This window comes from Artibeus jamaicensis, unplaced genomic scaffold, assembly GCF_021234435.1.
Source record: "Artibeus jamaicensis isolate MK-2021 breed Jamaican fruit bat unplaced genomic scaffold, CSHL_Jam_final contig_519, whole genome shotgun sequence".
Taxonomy (NCBI): domain Eukaryota; kingdom Metazoa; phylum Chordata; class Mammalia; order Chiroptera; family Phyllostomidae; genus Artibeus; species Artibeus jamaicensis.
The window spans coordinates 5,853,479-5,874,228 of NW_026521871.1; the positions used below are offsets into that span (position 1 = coordinate 5,853,479).

Sequence of the window (20,750 nt, forward strand, 5' to 3'; positions counted from 1 at the left end):
CAGTGTGAAGTCTGGGGTATGAACCCACTGTATGTACCACTGTATGAAGTGTGGTGTCCGTGCCTTCGGAAGAGCTGAATGGTTTCCCATTGCAAATGCTACCTTTGTTTCCCCTTGACTCATAGGAGAGCAGAAGCACAATTAAATTGATTTTAAATCACATTTAGCATTATGTATTGATTGGATACAAGTGCTCTGAAGCAAATGTCACATTATTCAGCTCCAAAAAGCATCTGAATCGGATAAGAGAAGCAATCCGAGCTTTCATTTCTGTTAAGTAATTCAGCCGATGTTAGGAGTCATGAAAGTGAGGTGCATGCGGCTAGTAAATGGCTCTCAAACCTTGTTATTGACATGCAGCCTTCAATTCAGTTTATTAGCTTGTTCTTTTTTCTCATTTATATTTTATTACCTTGGAATACAGTCATAGGATCCTGGAAATAGAGGTTTTTTTTTTTAAAATAAAACGTTCTTATAAGTTTTTAAAGTATCTCTTTAAGTGATGTCTAGGTGCAGACACAACGTCGGCCAAGCCAGGTTTTGTGATAAGCAAGTTGGCTGCCATAGCATTTTCATGTCTCTAACTTGATTTCCACCATCTTTGTTTCCGGAGAGCAAATTCCTGGTTATGTTAGAGGTGGAGAGAATTGAGGGATGGATGTAGGGAAGCAGTTGGATAGAAAAGCCTTGTGCAGCAGGCCCTTGAATCACATCATGTTGTTATAAAGTTGATGAGAAAAAAATTGATTCTTGGCTGGGCCCTCTCTGTGGTGCGTGGGTTTTCTCCAGGGAACTCTGGTTTCCTCTCCTGTGAGCTGCTGGGAAGGGCTCCAGCCACCGGTAACTGGAATAAGTGGGTTCTAAAATGATTATCTTGCCTGTTTTATTAATCTTTCTGAAATTTATATGTAGTTCACGTATATTTCAATGTTTAATATTAGAAGGGTTTTGGATCTTTATTTAGAAATCTGGTGACATTTTTGTGACTGGAAATATGCGTTAGGAACATAACACTTGTTTATGTCAATTAACCTGTGGTGAAATTGGTTTCATTATACTTTGTTTTGCTTAAAATTGTGGTTTTTAAGAACCTATCTATTGTGTTAAAGGAGGACTTACTGTACAGGAAAGAAAGGAGGTAAGTATCTGATAGAAACATAGTATCACGAGTTGGATATACCCAGCAACAGTAACTTTCCTTCTCTGTACATAAAGGCCACCATTTCCATTACATACAGTTTAGATCTTTTTCAGAACTTCCAGCCCACTGGAACCTTCAACAGTGGAAAAGTACATGGAAAGAAGAGAGGGTGAAGAAGCTATAATTAAAGGTTCATTGCACTCCGAATGAAGCTCTGTGTACAGATTAATCACACAGCCAACAAAGAGTCAGGCATCACTAAAAATGCAAAATAAATTCAGATAAACATATTTTACTTGAAATAGGTGTTTACCATATAATGTGTTATCAACAAGGCGTGAATAGAACAGGCATCTATTTCACCCATGGAAAGAACAAGAGACGAGTCAGGATAAGCCTCTGAGAGATGCAGAATAAGTAGGAGCTATCTGGACCGATAAGTATGGAAGGGCATTCCTGGCAGAACGAATGAACAGCACATGCAAAGGCCTGAGGGTCAGAGTACTTTGTGAAATCCAGTGTGGCTGGAGCACAGAGGAGAGGAGTAGCAATAGGTGAACTGGGGAGGTAAACAAGTCTTAGATCAGCAGGGCCTGAAAATCTGTGGTGAGGCATCCAGAGGATGCTGGTGGCAGTATTTGGCAGGACTTGGAAGAGTTTTTAATAAGGAGAGCTTGAGATCATGTATAATAAAGCTTAGTTAGGCCTGGATGCCTTTCAGAGAATTATGGGATGTGAACAAGACTGGGGGCTGGAATTTCTGCTTTAAAACACTCACCACATTGGCTTTCTGTTTTCCAAGGTGCTCAGGACTGTTCCTTTAGCCAAAAGCCATATATAGTCTACTCTTGGCATTAGGTGGCAAGATGAAATTGTAACAGGTGTAAATAAGATTTTGCAATCCAGCTCCGCGGGCAACAAAACTGAGATTGATGTGTTTGTAATCTTCTCTTTCTGTAAAGAACACAGTGGTGAACAACCTTGTACATACACCTTTTAGGCACTTGTCCAATTATTTCCTTAGGATAAATTCCTATAAATAGCTTTGGTGTTTTAGGGCTTTTGATATATATGATCCCAGAACGATTTGGATGCCTGCAATCCTGGTAGACAAACAGGAGCTGAGCACTGTAGCGGTGCTGAAAGCGCAGGTGCAGAAATGAAGTGTGCAGTGAGCAGTCTTGCCTGGGCAGGCACACATGCCTAATTTTTCTCTTTGGACTTCTTTGTACCTCGGGTTCTCTTCCCTGGTTGCAGTAAAACTCAATTGGATGAGTACGTAAGTCTGACGGGGTGTTTGTCTATAATGACAAGTGCTTGACTGTAGCAGCAAATGATGAGTGGCCCTGGGGAGACATCACCACCCACTTGAGAGAGATCCATGAAGGGTTTATGACCCGTTTGAATCCTGATCGAGCATCACTGTCTTGACCCTTGGGGGACCAATTGTCTGGAATACGTGCTCTGTCAGTCTGAGCGATGTGCTTAGAATCCCTCCGAACTGTGGGAGCCCTGTTGTAAAACACAAAGTGAATTTTCAAGACGACCTAAAGATTGAAAATATTTTATTGCCACATTCTACAACCATGTTCACTGAAGTATATTGATGAGATCATCAGAGCCTACCTCTGATATGTTCACTTATCATGTTCAGCTATAAATTAGTATTTGAAATTACAAGGCAATGAATTTTTTATATTGATCATACCAAAAGTTATTAAATGGTCTGTCTCTTTTTCCCCTTGTTTTCAGTAGGAATGTTTATTTAACCCAATATGATACAAAAAATTTAAAGATTTATTAAAATGTAAACACATATACTATATTCACTAGTAGCTACATAGTGTGTCTAATCTTCTGAGTTTCTTCTACTGTGTGTGGAGGGGTGGGGGAGTCAGAGGAGGTGAAGCACAGAAAGGTGAGAGGGAAGGGCAGGTCACTGGGAGGGCTGGCTTGTTTTGTTCTCACAGCCCCACTTTGCTTGGATGCCCCCTTGAGGCAAGGCAGCAATGCAGATGGAATAGCTGTATAGTCTTAAGGTTCTGTACTTCATGCAGCTAGTTACCCACAAAGTCCTCATTTACCATGCATCAAATTGTTTCTTCGTTAAAAAGAAATGAGCTGTGCCTGCCCTGAGCAGCTGGGGTAGAATCGTTACTGTAGGTTAAGGTAAAACACTGTTATGCTCAGTAGAAGCTTTGGCTGGTGATCCATATTTTCTGTTCACTTTTCGCTCTGCTCATGAAGATGGTCTTGTTAAAATCCCCTACTGATGATGTGGATCAATCACAGTGGCCTCTGGGTGAGGAACAAGGTATTTTTCCATACGCAGGAAGCTGCTCTTGGCTGTTTTTAAAGCTAATGACAAGAACTCTCAGCTTGAAAATGGTAGTCACAAAAGCTTCATTAAATGTTAAAATGGTTAGCTAAACTAAAAAAAAAAGTGGGAAGACTCTCGTGTATCTAAGTGCAGGAAACATCAGTATTGCTCATTGAACAATCTATTCTTTCACTTTGAAAAGAACAACTATTTGTCATAGTACTTGTCCTTGAGCTGACAGTTACCTAATTGAATGCATATGAAATTCAAAATACTTTACTAAGGGACAGTAATTTTCCTTGGTTGTTTTTAAAGTTGTTGAATGAAAGAATTATGTTGAACAGATAATGGATGGATTCTTCCATTGTGCATCAAGATCCTGAATTGACTAATCATGCCATGGTTATTCATCAATGTGTTACCTCATAATTTAAAATTAAAGACACCATTTTCATTTATTGCTGACTCTAGTGGTATTGTTTCCACTTTTGAAGATTGTAACCTGGGTGGGAAGCTGCCCCTAGAAAAGACTGATTTTTTAATCAAGACAGAGTTTTGGCCTGAGATTAGGATATATCCTGATCATTGGTCCTTATTGTAATCTGTGTACAGAGTATGGGATTTGAGATTTTCATATTTGTACTCAGCCAGGATGACTTTGCTTGTATTATAATTGATCAATGTGTTTACTCTGCCACTGTCACCCATAGCCCTGCCTTACTCTGTATTCAGTTTCTGCCCCATTCTGTCCCGGGGATGCCCTGCTCAGGCTGTCCCGCAGGTTGACTGACATGGCTGCTAGGCAGGGAGGTGGAGAACTAGGGCAGAAGTCAGTCGGGGGCCTCTTTCCTGCTCCTGTCCTGATTGAGCACTGCAGCTGGTCCTCGGCAGTGGCGACCCGTCCTGGTTGCCCTTCCTCCTGCTCCAGTCTCACAGGCTGTGCTGTCACCCCAGCCGCCCCTTGCTCTTTGCAGCCTTGGGATGCCATGGCTTCTGCTCTTGCTATTCTCTGTGTGTCCCATCTCCCTCTCTGTTCTGTTCTCTGCCCATCCTTCTGGCCTTAATCCTTTAGTTATAGTCTCTTCATCTGAAATATCTCAGTTGGATTCTGCTTTCTCTGGGAATTGAACTCAGTAGCAACAGGTCATTCAGTCAAAACATAGTAGTGGGTTTCAAACTTGGGCTTACAAATGCATATTACTGGATGCTCACCTTTGGGAGAATCCTTCACTTAATCAGCAGTGAGTCCCAAGAATGGTGCTTCTAGTATGTTGAGGAGCTCCGGCCACTGAAGAAGTTAGCATACACTAAGTCCTTGATCCTTTCCCTACACATCTGTGAAATATCCTCATTGGAACAGGAGCAAATTGCTCTTCTTTGTTTCTCTTTCTCCACCTCCACGTGTTCGATGCAAACGGGATGTTCTCATCCAAAAATGAAGCTGAGACTAATTGGCGACAGGTGCTGGTTCTCCTTCAGCAGAGACTGTCTCCAGTCATTCAAAACAAACTGCATGTTTTACTCATCTGCCCTGTTTTTAGTATCACTTAATACATCTTACAGTAAAGCAACAGTAATAGTTGTATTTTGCAAGAGTTTGTTTTATCTGGGTGATAAACAGGAAAGCTGGCTGGTTTGGGGGCAATTACATTAATTTATTCACTCACTTAAATGTTTTTTCAGCACTTACTATATGAAAGCCATGGTCTGGATAAGGGTTGGCAAACAACAGCCCTGGGCCAATCTGGCCCTCTGGTTGTCTTAGTTAAACAAGATTTCTTGAAACAGGACCATGCTTATTCATTTATATATTGTCTGTGGCCGTTCTTGCTCCACAATGGCAGAGTTGAGTAGTAGTTGCAACAGAAACTGTATGGCTTACAAACCTGAAGTATTTACCACCTGATACTTCACTGGAAAAGGTGACAGATCCCTGGACTAGATCCTGGGGATGTATTGTAAATAGGGTGGGCATCATCCATTTAAACCAGTGCTGGGGAAACAGCAGGGAGTGGGGAAAGCCCAAACCCCTTTGCTTGTGGAGTGCATCTGGTAGGGGGACCAAAGACAAAAAGGAGAGGAGATCTCTAACAGATGGTGTGTTAGAGTATGAGTGTGTGGGAGAAAATAAAGCCAGGGAGGAGGGTGTTGTAAATGAAGGGTGCTGTGCTGTCCCTAGGGTGGCTGGGGAGAGCTCAGTAGTGGAGGAGGGACTTTAGCCTCATTCTCCTGGCATTTGTTTTCAGCATTTCTGCCCTTTATCTCTTCTTGCTTATAAAATTAATACTGCCAAATTCTGTCACATTTAAACCTGGAAAGTAAAGTGTTATTTTAGTTATTGGGTTTTTTTCAGTGATAGAAAGCTGGTGGGAATCATGGAAGTGTAGCTCTGGTCTAGGGAAATTCTTCTGCCAGGAAGCATTTTCACCTTTCTCTTCAACAAAGGACAGACGTGGGTCATGGCACAGGGACGTTTTACTCCAGCTCCATTCCTCAGTGCACGGGTGGTTGTTACTGCTGGTAACTCGTGGCAAAGGCAGAGAGTTCTGGTGAGGAAGACTGCATTTCCTCAATGTATAGCAATTACCAATTACTGTGAGATGGGGCGGGGATGCCTGTAAGACAGGATGCTGGAGAAGTTATTGTTAGCTGATGTCAAATTCTTACCTGTTTTAAATGATGTGAAGTGCTCACACTAGATACATTTACATCCTGTTCCCCTTTGATTTCAAAATTAAAGTAGAAACCTACCATTGTATGGCTGATGATTGCATATATTTGGAAACATTTCAAGAACAATCGTGTAGTCCAAACTGTAAGTACATTCAATAAAAGAGTAATATAACATGATTTTCCTGTAAAGCAAATCTTCTTCCTGGTTCCTTCTGCTCTAATAAATGTCCTCTGTGTAGGGCAAGGGACAAGGAGTCAATTTTACTTTGAAGTGGCTATTATCAATTCTATTTCTGGTTTGGTTTGTTACACTTGAAATTCCTCATAGTGCTGGAAATTTAGCTACATATCAACATTATTTTTTTCAATCAAATTTTATTTTAAACAAAAATTTTAAAAATCATTCTTAGCAATAGAATAAATTTAGAGAGGTGAACTTCAGAAAATTCACTCTCAAGGCATTTCTATATGCTAGATTATTATTCTGTAGCTTTCGATAATTAGATTTCTAAAAAGCAAATTTAAAACAAAACGTTTTTGCTAAAGGAAAAATGTATTTAAAAATTTCAGGTCTTAGTTTGTGCTTACAGAGTGTAAAGAATCTATTTTAAATATATTAAGCTACATCAAATGCTTATATACCGCATCTTATTTAATTTATCAAAAGTTTCTAGTGACAGTCTAAACTCAATACGAGGCTTCAGGGGTTTAATAATAATAATTTTATTAGGAAGCATCTTGCTTTTTACAACCCCTCTGGCCACTTAACAGAGTGCAATAAAATGTGATTATAAAATATGCATCATGCCTTCATATTGCCACATTTTCAGCATGTGTTTTTCTTTATTTAATCATGTATAAAAATGCATAGATGAATAACATGGAAAAACCCCACTTTGCTGTTTCACTCTCTGTATATAAAGTGCTAACATTTTCTTTCATAAATATTAGAATGAGAATTAGAGGGACATAAGAACATATCAATAGTGGAAATAATCTGCTCACCTTTATATAAATTTTGGAGTGAATTTATAAATAACTAGACTGCTCATGATTATCAAATGGGCCTTACTGATGCCTTGTATTCAGAGAAAAAAAAGGAAAATCTTTTAATCCTTTGAAGGTGCTAGCACAGTAACCATGTTAACTTAAAAGGAAAGAAAAGAGAAGTATGCTAAGATTTCATCAACCAAAGAGAGTGAGAGAGAGAGAGAGGAATGTTAAAGGTAATTACTATAAAGGAAGCAAAATGTTAAGAAATAAAGAATAATCCTCAATTAATTAAATCAAGCCATAAAGTGGCTTCATTTGGCTCTTTTGCTATTTGTTTGCCACTGTGCTTAGCAGTTGGGAAGAGGAAAGAGTCAGATCTTCCCCTGCTTCATCCCCTTCCAACCAGAAAGGCTGGGATGTCAATACCACTATTCTAACCGGCATTTCTGGCAAGCTTGGAAAATTTGTCCCTTTCCCTCCTTTCAGTCATTCTCATTAGCCAAAGAGAAGTTTTACCACCTTCCTAACACTTGCTAATATATATTTTTAAATTAATTTATTTAAATGTTGTTCAAGTAGTTTTCTGTCTTTGACTCCCATCCCAGCCCTCCCCCACAGTGCTCCCCAACTCCCCCCCATTTCTACCCCCCTTAGTTTTTGTCCGTGTGTCTTCTATACTAGTTCCTATAAATCCTTCCCCTTTTCCCCTGAAATTCCCTCCCATTTCCCCTCTGGTCACTGTCAGCCTGTTTCCTATTTCAGTGTCTTTGGTTATATTTTGCTTGCTTGATTGTTTTGTTGTTTAGGTTCCTGTTAAAGGTGAGATCATATGGTATTTGTCTTTCAATGCCTGGCTTATTTCACTCAGCAAAATGCTTTCCAGTTCCATCCATGCTGTTGCAAAGGGCAGGAGCTCCTTCTTTCTTTCTGCTGCATAGAATTCCATTGTGTAAATGTATCATCATTTTTGATCCATTCATTTACTGATGGGCACCTAGGTTGCTTCCAACTCTTGGCTATTGTAAATTGTGCTGCTATGAACATTGTAGTGCATAGGTTCTTTGAAACTGATGTTTTAGGATTCTTAGGATATAATCCTAGCAGTGAAATTGCTGGGTCAAAAGGCAGGTCGATTTTTATTTTTCTGAGAAAATTCCATACTGTTTTCCATAATGGTTGTACCAGTCTGCAATCCCACCAACAGTGAACTAGGGTCCCCTTTTCCCCAAACTCTCTCCAATATTTGTTGTTTGTTGCTTTGTTTATGATAGCCATCCTGAACGGTGCAAAGTGGTATCTCATTGTAGTTTTAATTTGCATCTCTCTGATAGCTAACGATATTGAGCATCTCTTCATGTGTCTTCTGAAATTCTGTGTGTCCTCCTTGGAGAAGTGTTTGTTCAAGTCCTTTTCCCATTTTTTAATTGGGTTGGGTGTCTTCTTAGAGTGGAGTCATGTAAGTGCTTTGTATATTTTGGAGATTATACCCTTGTCTGAGGTACCATTGGCAAATAAGTATTCCCATATAGTTGGTTCTCTTTTTATTTTAATATTGTTTTCTTTAGTCTTGCAGAAGCTTTTTATTTTGATGAGATCCCATTTGTTTATTCTTTGCTTTATGTCCCTTGCTCTAGGGGACATATCAGTAAAAATGTTGCTGTGTGAAATATCTGAGATTTTCTTGCCAATGTTCTCCTCTAGGACTTTAATGGCGTCATGGCTTATATTTAAGTCTTTTATCCACCTTGAATTTATTTTAGTGTATGGTGTAAGTTGGTGCTCGAGTTTTATTTTTTTGCACTTAGCTGTCCAGTTCTCCCAACACCATTTGTTGAAGAGGCTATTTTTACTTCATTTTCTGTTGCTGCCCCCCTTTGTCAAATATTGATGGACTTGGGCTTATTTCTGGGCTCTCTGTTCTGTTCCATTGGTCTATATGCCTGTTTTTATGCCAGTACCAGGATGTTTTGATTACAGTGGCCTTGTAATACAGTTTGATATCAGGTATTGTGATCCCTCCTACTTTGTTCTTCTTTCTCAAAATTGCAGCTGCTATTCAGAGTTGTTTATGGTTCTATATAAATTTTCAAAGTGTTTGTTCTATGTCTGTGAAACAGCAGAAGCAGAAATCAAGAAATAAATCCTATTTGATGTAGCAAAAAGAAAAATAAAATACCTAGGAAAAACCTGACCAAGGAGGTAAAAGACCTGTGCACAGAAAACTACACAATACTGAAATCAAGGAAATCAAGGAAAGAAATCAAGGAAAATACAAACAAATGGAAACATATACTGTGTTCATGGATTGGAAGAATTAAAATCATCAAAATGTCCCTACTACAAAGCAATTTACAGATTCAATGAAATACCTATTAAAATACCAATGACGTATTTCACAGACTAATATTTCTTTTAAGAGAGTTTGTTTAGGCCCCAGGCTTACAGGCTCAGGCAGAGAGTCCTTCTAGCAAGTTTTATGCTTATTTTGTTTCAAGGTTAACAGGGTTAACTATCTCTACCAAATGATACTGATTGTCCAGTAATGATAGAGATATAACATTTCCAATTAAATCAAAGTATTTAAGGACAAGTTGAGCAGATGTAAAGAAAATAGCATCAAATGATAGGACAGCAGGCACAACTTGTGACTGAAACCATGGCTGCTCCAGGTGAACTCAGCCTCATGATGTGGGATCTCAGACCACGGACCCTGAGTCTTGCTTCCAGTCAGCAGTGTGACCATGGACAAGCTACATAACTTCTCTGTACTTCACTTTCTGTATCTTTTGGGACACTGACTTACTAGGGTCTCTCAAACAAAACGGGAAAATGTCTTGCCCTCAGGAAGTACTCAAAATTGCCCAGTAGAAATCTTTAGCTCCAAAATTCTCATTTTCTCTTTATTATCCATGTAATTGACACTATGAAAATAATTGGAACATTGATTCTGGCTGTGAGAAGGCTGGAGGCAGGCCAAGTGTGGGATTCTAAAAGGATTGGGTTGGCTAAAAAGTCTGTTTGGTTTTTTCCATAAGATGGCTCTAATAGTGCTTAGTTGTCATTAATTTGAAACAATTTTGTTAGATTGTGTTGTGATAGCAGTCATATCAGCATGCATTTAAAAAACATCAAAATTAGGGAATTTTTATGTAGCCATTTAATATTGAAGATGGAAGAAAGTATGCAACATTTTTGGCATATGATGCTTTACCTTTCAAATATGGTAAAAATGCAATGGATATACAATAAAAGATTTGTACAGTGTATGGAGAAGGTGCTGTGACTGACCAAATGTGTCAAAAGTGGTTTGCAAAGTTTCATGCTGAAGCTTTCTCTCTGGACAATGCCCCATGGTCGGGTAGACCAGTTGAAGTTGAAAGTGGTCAAATCGAGACATTGTGAACAATCAGTGTTATACCATGTAGGAAATAGCTGACATACTCAAAATATCCAAATCAGTAAAGTTATTGGTAAAAATGAAAAAAAAAAGCCTTTTATTTTATGGAGAAAACTAAATGGACTTTTTAACCAACCCAATAATGCATCGCATCTGTAATTATAGGGGCTAAATTCTAATTAGTACCCTTGTTTTCTAGCTGAGCAATCTTGGAACAGTCAGTGTACCTCTCTGGACCTTAGACTTCTTGTTAACGAAACAGAAGGTTTGGTTAATAAAGAGTTCGAGTTGCCTCCAAAGTCAAGAAGGTGATGCTTCTTTTGTGCCTATTGACTCTGACATTGATTGGGTATAATAGGCCAATTTTTCCTGGACATCCTTGCCAAGTTAATACAATGTCATATATAATAACATGTAAAAGCACCTTAATATTTTAGGCATGTCATCTATTTTAAATATTCTTGATATCATTGTGCTGTAATGTTACTACAGAACAGAAATTTCAGAAGTTCCGATATACTCTAGGATCTCTTAAAGCAGAGTAGGAGTAGGTATCCTCCTGCATCCCAGGAGCCTGCCTCACAGTTACTTGGAGATGTGCAATAAGACAAGACAGAGTGCGGGCTGTGCCTGGACAAGTATATTTTTTAAAAAACTCCATGGGAATTTCTAATGTGGCATTGGGTTGAAAAGCACACTTAGACACCTTTTTTATAGGAAGTCCTTGGATTCCAACAATTTTCTTGTAGGCTTTGGAGTTCTTCTGTCACTTAGTAGTTTTGTACTCTTCGGCAAGTTCTCTAATCTCTAAAGTGGGGGTAGTGACACCTCTCTTTCAAGTTACTGTAAGAAGTAAGAGAGGTATTGGCTGTCCATTCTTTGTCAAGTGCCACATGGCAAATGCTGTTACTGACTGTGATTCTTGGTTGGGGAATCCCTGTGACTACAGAAGGAAGAGGACCAAGCACGTGCTTGGTGTCCCTGATCACAGAGATGACAAGTTGAAAGACCTTTCATAATTTTCCTAATTCTCACTGAAATTTGCAGCTTTGCTTTTATTCTGGCCATATCATTAGATTTAGTGTGAAACTGGACATGTTTTATTTAATACATTAGTTAAATGGATGATCATTATGATTTGGATTTCAGTTGAGTCCTCAAGGCAGTATTTGCTGATAAAGAAATATTAGATAATTTAAAAGAATTATCAGAAAGATTAAAATATTAATGTTTCTCTTTCAAATCTGTATCTCCCTAATTATAATTATCTTTCTTTTGTGTTACTTATAATTTTAAATTTATAGCACAAGTTTTATAGAAATGTGTGTGTATTTTAATTTGATTGCATGTTTTTTCATCAGTAACTTTATCATTTTTTTAAAAAATAAAGATTTGTGTGAATGTCTCAAATTAATACCAACAAGATCAAATGTGACATTCACAATGTACATTCTTTCTCCTGCTATAGTGACTGGGCAAGGCTTAACACTTGAATTTGAGTCAGACAAAAAGCATTCTTTTTCATGTGCACCTACTAAAATGGTACTTTACTAAAGACTGTGAGGTGATTAAAATTCTAGAAAAAATTTTCATCTCCATTAGTCATTTCTGTAACTTGTTATTGCTTTTTTTGAGTTTACTTAAGACTCTTAAATCTACTTTTGAGGTTTTATACTGAAAACATTTTCTTACCCACCACTCAGTCACAGTAACACTGCCGCCGTCTGCCCAGCTCTGTCTCCAGCCTTTTCCTTTTGTGAGCATGCTGGCTTCTGGAACTTTATATAAGGATAAACAAAATTAAGATGATGGGTAAGCTTTGAGTTGTAATTATTTTTGTGTATATTTAAACACATGAAAATATGAATAATGGCTGATTTTCACTGAATTTGAAAGGTTTATTTTCAATGGTTTAAAATAAGGACCGGGTGGTGCATATATAAAGTCACTTTAGAGAGGCCTTGTATAACCCGTCATTCTATGGAGTACTTTAATTTTATCCTAGCAATGCCCTTACTGTTTTTGGGGGGGCAGTGCTGCATGGGGGTGGGCGTTGTGGGGAGCTGTATGGCTACTGCCTTGGGTGGTGGGCTTCAGGAGGTCCTCAGCCTGCTGTGGCCTATTGGCGTCATTAGTACATCCGTTGGAGGCCAATTGTTCTTGCAAGATACTTGGCAGGCGGCAGCCACATGCCTGACTCGTTAGAGGCCGGGGTGTTCCATTTTGTGCTCCAGAAGCATGTGGTTCCGCAGTGGAAACCCCACGTAGGCCCTGAGGATGTTCCTGATGCAGCTGTGCTATTAGAAGAGCGTGTTGATCAAAGGGCTGCCCTGAGGAGCCAGAGGCACCTTGAAGAGGATGCCCTAGCAGCATCCTCTTCAGCAACAGCACTGGGTTGAAGCCCTTTGGCTGTGTGTCTGAGTTGGTGCAGAAGGTCCAGCAAGATAGGTGCAGCAGTATGTCGTGTGGCACCAGCGTCTTGGCACTGGCTGCATCAGTTCCCCCGTGTATTCATCCACTGCCCACTTGCTGATACCCGCCTAAGGTATGAGGCAGTCAGGGTCCTCATCAGATGTATAGAGCACTGGGTTGCTTTGCACAGTGTTGATCACCACACTACTTTTGGACACCTCTTTGGAGTGGAACCATAGCTGTGCTGACAGTTTCTACCCATCATTGTTGCCCAGGAGGTTGTAGCTTACAATGGGCATGGGCCTGAAGCCAGAGCTGATAAGGGAGTCAATAAGGATGGACTTGATCTTGAGGATGGCCTGAGCTAAAATCATATCTGCCCATAAAGGCTCGGAGCTGCCACGTGAGCTCGAGTGCGACAGGCACCAGCATGTTCTGTGAGGACCCACTGAGGAAGTACAGTCCTCCAAGATGCTGGCCACCATGAAGAGTGTGGAGGGTCACACCTCCAGACCTAGCTGGATGTTACACAACAGGTTTTCAGTGGTGTCAGTGAGGCCTGGGACCAGTAGCAGAAGTGCTCTGTGTTCTTCATTCACAGCACAATTTTGTCAAGCCCCACACGGGGCTGTGAGTTATAGATGCCCCTGAGGCTCTGCTGTAGCTGCTACTCATGTACCAGGGTTCAGGTTGTTGGCACTCATGCTCTGGTTAGCTGCGATGAACTCTGGGGTGTAGACCGAGGGTCTTACATGCAGGGCCAGCAAGTGCAGCCACAGCTGTTCTCGTGTTCTCCAATCCAGCACCTGTGCATGCTGCATCCCCTCGGCCATGTTCCACAACAATACATCCCAGCCATGGAACATGAGGTCCTCTGGCGACACCATGGCCAGCAGTGCATGGAAGGGCACAAACACCTCCTGCTCTCAGCGTCCAGGCCCAGGCTAATGGTGCCCACCTGTGTCAGCAAACAGTAGTAGCTAACCTAGTTGCAACCCGTGTATGTGGGCCAGCATGTCAGCTGTGGGCATGGAGCTTTTGTTGCAGCCCCAGCTGAGGAGACTGACCCTGGGCCAGGATGCCTGCTGGGTGGTTCAGAAGGTGAAGAAGTGCTTAGACCTGGGAATTACCTGGAGGATGCTGTCCTCACGGCAGCTGACACTTGTGCAGTACTTCTACCATGCTGTGATGGCCTTTAGACTATAAACCACATTGGGCTCTTGACCATGAGCTGGGATGTGCCCTTCATTACAGCAAGTGCCAGGGAGTCGGTTCAGGCAATGGCACCTCTGTGGAGCACTGCAAACTGAAGTACCAAAAGAGCCCTGAGCGACTGGGTTATTCTGGCAGAGGTGCCAGTGTGCACCTACTTAGTAGATTTCCCAGAGTACCCCTGTTTTCTTCCTAACATAATTCTATTTTGTGTAAGCATCTATTCATCTACCATAGGATTATAGGAGGATAACTCCATCCCCAGAAAAAGGGATCCATTCTGATGTGAAAAGACCAAAAGTCAGCAACCCTAAACAAGTTGTGATGATTATAGTGCAGTCACTACTGGAGCAAAATGGTTTCCCACATTTCTAGAAGCCTCCACAATTATCACCTTCTTCACTCAGTCTCACTCTGACCATGCTGCTGTATGAGTTGAGCAGATTTCTGTGCTGGCTGTGGTCTCTTATGTGCTTATAAGGACAATTCCTGTAAACAGAGAAAAACCTACAAACAAATGTCTGCACATTCCGGAAAACCTAATACATTCCTCTTGTACCACTTTAATGTTAAGCATTGTCTTTGCCCTTTTACTGGCAGCTAATTATCCCAATCTATACAGCACTCCATTGCCTACTCTGCTCTTTCTCTCTCTTTATATATATATATATATATATATATATTTTTTTTTTCCTGAGACATCACCTTGTCAGGATGTATACTCAGTTGCAGCAAAAATCGATTTTACATACTGATCAGAATTTGTCAGCACATCCTTTCCAGCATACTAGTTCACAGCATGTCAGTTTGCCCTGTCACACTGGTTGGGAACCCCGACCACTCCTGTAAAGTGAAGGGGTAGGGGAATAAGTGCATGAGCAAATGAGTGATTTCGATCATTTTTAAAAAGAAAACTCAGATTGTGGTAGGCTCAGTAACAGCCCCCAAATATGTCCACATCCTAATTCCTAAGACCTTCACAGATATGATTAAATTAAGGGTCTTGGGATCTGGAAATTACCCTGCATCATCTGGGCTGGGGGTGGGGGAGGGCAGCAGAGTCTCTGGGTCTCTGTAAGAGGAGGGGCAGGAGACTCAGCATCAGAGAAGAAATGTGACAAGAGAGGCAGAGATGGGAGTGATGCCATCTCTGCCACCCAGAAAAGGTTGGTGGGAGGGGCTTCAAACGTAAAAGGACAGGCAGCCAACTAGAAGCTGCAAAAGACATGGAAATGCATTTCCCCTTAAAGCTTCCAGAAAGAACCAGACTGGTCTACACCTTGACTCTAGCCCAGTGAAACTGACCTCACACTTCTGATCTCCAGAACTGTAAGAAAGTAAATTTGTATTATTTATGCCACTAAATTTATAGTAAGTTGTTATGTCAGCAATAGGGAATTAATGAACTTTTAAAATGTCCATTAGTGACTACTGACGTTGAACTGGACCACAGTTAGCTGCCTGGGAATCTAATGCTTTTCTCAACACATAACATGGCCAGGGTGCCAGTAATGATGATGTCGGCTTTGCTGGTGATGTGTACATGTGTGACAAGGCCCAAAGGATCAGGGACTTGGATAGAATTCACTTCACCTTATTCCTTATTAACAACTGAATTCTTCCTGTGAAGGAACATTTCCCTCTGCTACTCCCACACCTTCTCTACAACTTTCCCACATCTTTTTGTGGTTTCTATGTTACTTTTGATTCAGCTGTATTACTTTCAAAGAAGAAAAACAGAACTATCTAAAATTGAGCTGAACTTTGTTTTTGCAAGTTTTTCTTTTAACTTTCAAGGAAAAAGGCAGGCACTCTGGCTCCTTACTGTGATTGGGGTGGGGTGCTTATTTTGTATCTCTCATGGCTGGAAAATCCTACACTGCTTTGTCCTGTGCCATGTTGCCTCACATGGTGAGTTTTTCCGATGCCCCAAATGGAATCCAGGACTAGCCATTCGCAGTACTGATGTTCTGTAGCACCTGTGAAGCTTTGACAATTCCTCTTTTGTATTTGTTGTTGTATTGGTGTAGTTATTTGTTAATAGAAAAAAATACTATTATTTAATATTTGTATTAGCAGCATTGTTATGAGATACTACCCCATATACATTACATGTTGGTAGCTTTGTGATAGTTAACAACTACAATATCTATGAAATTTGGATATGGATAGGATTCACTGTGAATAGTAAGCAATAGAAAAATCGATGGAGCACCAGAGGAATTTTTTAACAAGTTATTTGATAAAGAGATTGTTTTATTTTGTTAATTGATGCTTTCCACATTTGTCAGTTACAGAGATTACAAATGCCAGGACTAGGATAATAAAATCCTCAGGGAAGTTTAGTTATGTATTCATTTGTTCTGGAAATTGATTTTCAAAAGTCCTTAACTAGATTTTGTTTTATGGGTCTTCACACATACCTCTGAGGGGGAAAAAAGAATTTAAATTGATACAAGCTATTTAAGTTTTTAAATATAAAGTTGAATAACAAATTGAATATAAGAATCTAAGAATATATATTATTCACATAAAATTGACATACTGCTAGGACATGCTGCTGAAATTTATTATTAGATTCAGGTACAGATGTGGTTTACACATCTTTTTGTGAATAAAAATGATTTGAAGTTAGTTAATAAAATATCAGTTCTTGGGCCTCTTACCTGAGAGATTTTGTTTCAATCAATTAAGAGTAGACTCCAGAATCTCTATTTTTAGCAAGTACTACAGATAATTAAAAAATCTTTAGGCTGTACATACATGAAGAAACATGGTTATTATATAGTTCATCAATAGTAAAAATAATGAGTGTGGGCTATGAAATTATTTTATGAAATTCCTTAAAATCTTTTTAACTCTTTTAGGAAAAATGGTTATCAGAAATACTTTGCCATATGTACGATATACTGTGCTAAGTTATGGAACACTTTTTTAAAAAGGCTGACTCTGTTTTGAGTGAGCCTATGGTGGTTGTAAGATTCCTGATTTCACTCAAATTTGTGGTAAGGCACACAGCATCCTTTAGATGTGGCTGTAATGCATTTAGCTCAATGACAAGGAAATGGGCAGATAGTTCCATGAGGCACACGGACTGAGAAATAGTGCTTGCTGCCAGTAGCTTGATCTGCATACACTGTACATTTAATAGTTTGCATTTTTTGCTTATGCACTTGTCCTAAATGCTTAATGAATAAGCTCTAAAGCTTTAATTTTCAACCAATCCTAAGTTTATTACTAAAGTTTACCAAGCAATAAACACACTATGGCGCTTATACTGTCATGCTTTAAAAAGCAGTTTATAAAAGGTGACATCTGGCAAAGAGGCAGATCTATAAAAATCATGCGGGTGGATGTAGTGTCATTTTTTTCTGCCATACTCCCAGAAAGAGTAATATTATTTTGACACACACATGCATCCCCACTGTCAAGTTTCTATTTTTATAGTTAGCTTACTGCACATATCCTTAAGCTATACAAAACCTTTGGGCTAATGCAAAAAGTGACATTTCTGCATATTTATTACAATGCTATTTTAGAGGTTGACTTTGCCTGATAGGATTTTTCCAAGAACAGTGTCATTTCATGACAGTAGACATTGTCGAGAGCTATACTATTGTGCAGTTAGTCAGGAAAGGTCAAATATGGAAGGACAAATCATAAATAGCTTAATTTAATGCTCGGAATGATTATTTCTCAATGTTTGCTGGATGTAGGGAGAGAAAAAACTATGTACAGCACGATGCAGACCCTGGCTTGTGGGGTCCACCACATTGTGGATCAGGCATGAGAAATTCACATGGACTACCGAGTCCTGTGGAGGAAAATGGACAGCATGGCTTCTCTCTCAAGGGGAGAAAAAGCCTCTACCCTTAGCTTGACAAGCCTTTATTGCTTTTTGGGGCACATTATAGGATAGTCCTCATTTACTACGCACAGGTTTGCTTTAGGTGGTTACCTTTTACAGAAAACAAAAGAGACCATGCCACTAATTACATTACAGAAGAAGGACATTTGCAAATGCAAAGGGAAAATTGGTTTGAACCGGTTATACTCTATCCTGGGAAGGTTTTGCACAGACTTTAGGAAATTACAGTAAGCACTTTGTGCCTCAATTCAGGGTGAGGGAGTTTTAGCAAAAGCAAGTCTCGAAGCGGCCTAGGTACATTGCAGGCCTGATTCCCCATGGGAGAACCTATCTGTGGGTGTGGGTCCCGTCTGGGCCCACACCACGCAGAATGGTCTCCTATACAGGATACCCAGCTGAGCAGTTCTATAAGCAGCCAGAATCTAAACCAATGCTTTAGTCAACATGTGCTCTACCCTGCAACCAGCAAGCCTTCTCCTGGGTTTGCACCCAAGAGAAAGGAATGCATTTGTCCACCAAAAGACTGCAAGAGTGTTCATGAAAGCTTTATTTTTAAAGCCCCAAACTAGAAACCACCCAAATGTCTATCAACCACTAAATGGATAAATATAGTAGACATAAAATTCACTATTTTATGGCAATAAAAACACACCATCAACTACCTGGTACAGCAATATTAATGAATCTCACAGGCAGCAGAATAAAGGAAGCTATAGATGCCCTATATTGTAAAACTTAAGGATCTTGTATTGTAAAACTTAAGAAGTGACAAAACTAACCTAGTTTGATGATAGAAATTACAATTGTGATTATGTGTTTTTGTTGGGGTGGGGAGTTTATTGAGGATAGTGTCTGGGATTCTTTTGGATTGTGTATCATAGTTACATATGTGTGTACATATGCAAGAATGCACAACGGTGCACTTAAGATTATCCCACTATACCATATGTTCTGGGCACCTACTGCTGTGTAATGAACCACTTTAAAATGTAATAGCCAAAAACAAATTATTGTTATTATACCTCACAGTGTTGTGGGTCAGGGATTTTTATGGCACATTCATTGCAGGGATGACTGCTTATCACAGTTCCTTAATGTCTGGAGCCTTAGCTGGGATGACTCTGATGGCTGGAAGTTGATTGGACATCTCTCACATGGGTGTCTTGGTTTTCCTTGTTACATATTGGCCTCAAGTTTGTCAGACTTCTCCCTGTAGAACAATTCATGTCTTTAAGAGGTAGTGTTTTAAAGTAGTTGGTGGAAAATATCAATTTCTTAAGACCCGAGAATGGTAAAAAACAACAATAACAACAACAACAAAACCCCTGGGAATGGTAAAACAAACAAACAAACAAAAAAACCCTGAAAATGGTAAAATCTGCTGAGTTCTATTGGTGAAAATGCTCACTGATCCCTCCAGGCTCTAGGGGAGAGAACATAGCCCCTCTGGTCCCCAGAGAAGGAATGTTAGAGCTTTTTGTGGACGTCTGTATTTTGCCACACCGTATATATGTTACGTCTCAATGAAAACATTTTTTCATTAGTTAAAATAAGTCACATTGCTCTCAAAATGTTCTCTATTGGAGCTATCATAAAATTTGAATCTCGTTCTGAAAAACACAGTGACCAGAGGGGAGAGGGGAGGAAAGGGGAAGGATTTATAGGAACTAGTATAAAGGACACCTGGACAACAAGTAAGGGGGGTGGAAATGGGAGGGAGGGGGGAGCACTGGGGGGGGTGGGATGAGAGTCAAAGATAGAAAACTGTACTTGAACAACCATTAAATTTTTTAAAAAGATAAAACAAAAACCAAACAGAAGAAATTCTCCATTTGAGATCTGTCTTTATCAGATCATACATTTCCTCCCCATTTCTTTTTGAGGTTGAAAAATGTGTGACTTTTTCTTATTTTATTTGAAATTCTGGGCTTTGAGTTTTATTTTTTCCAGGCTTGGGTGAACTTGGATTTTTATGTAATCATTTACAGCCTAGAGTTACCTATCAGACTGAAGTCTGATAAGGCTTCTGATACAACTGAAATCCTTAGCTCTTTTTGATTTATTGGTAATGAATTTGCCCTCTTATAGTCAAACTATGATTGTTAAAAAGAAATCCTATATCTCTTATTAATCATCTATCAAAAATGGGTTGCCCCACAGGCCTCTTGATAAAAATCCTTGTCAGAAGTGAGAGGACAGCAGCATTTATGCAGTGAGGTTTTACATGACATAGGCTGGGAATGTTTACTCAAGCTAAATAAAGCTGTGTGAAAGCAGAGCCCTTTAGACTATCTGGCCTCATTCCCATGCGCCACTGAGGCAGACAGCTTGGGAAGGCAGTGTACGCGCACGAAAAGCTGCATTATCAACCATGCTGCAGGGTTTCAATGTCAGGGCACTGGATATCTTAGCAGACACAGTTACTGCACTTGCAGTTGGCATATTTTGGATCAAAAGCAGCACTTCAGCCAGATCTTTAAATAACATTGTACATTTCATTTGACGAAGTTTTGGGGCCATAGCTCAATCTCGTACCAGTAACTTTCAGATCCATTTTACGGTCAAGATTACAAAGATCTAACCTCCTCCTCTTAGATTAAAAAAAATTTTAATTGCAAAAAACTCCCCCATCCCCAAGAACCAGGAAGGATTTATGCATTAATTCCACATCACCACAATTTCAGGACTCTGTTTTCATTTGTCACTTAAAGAGCTTTGCAGTTAATAAAGCTGC

At 39.8% G+C, this 20,750-nt stretch overlaps 1 protein-coding gene and 1 pseudogene across 5 annotated transcripts in view; one reads left to right on the forward strand and one right to left on the reverse strand.

Annotated features, from left to right (window-relative positions):
• Window positions 1-20,750, forward strand: part of FHIT (fragile histidine triad diadenosine triphosphatase) — a 1,463,343-nt gene that overhangs the window by 848,838 nt on the left and 593,755 nt on the right. The window lies entirely within an intron of this gene.
• LOC119043344 (inositol-3-phosphate synthase 1-like) lies at window positions 12,726-13,912 on the reverse strand (annotated as a pseudogene).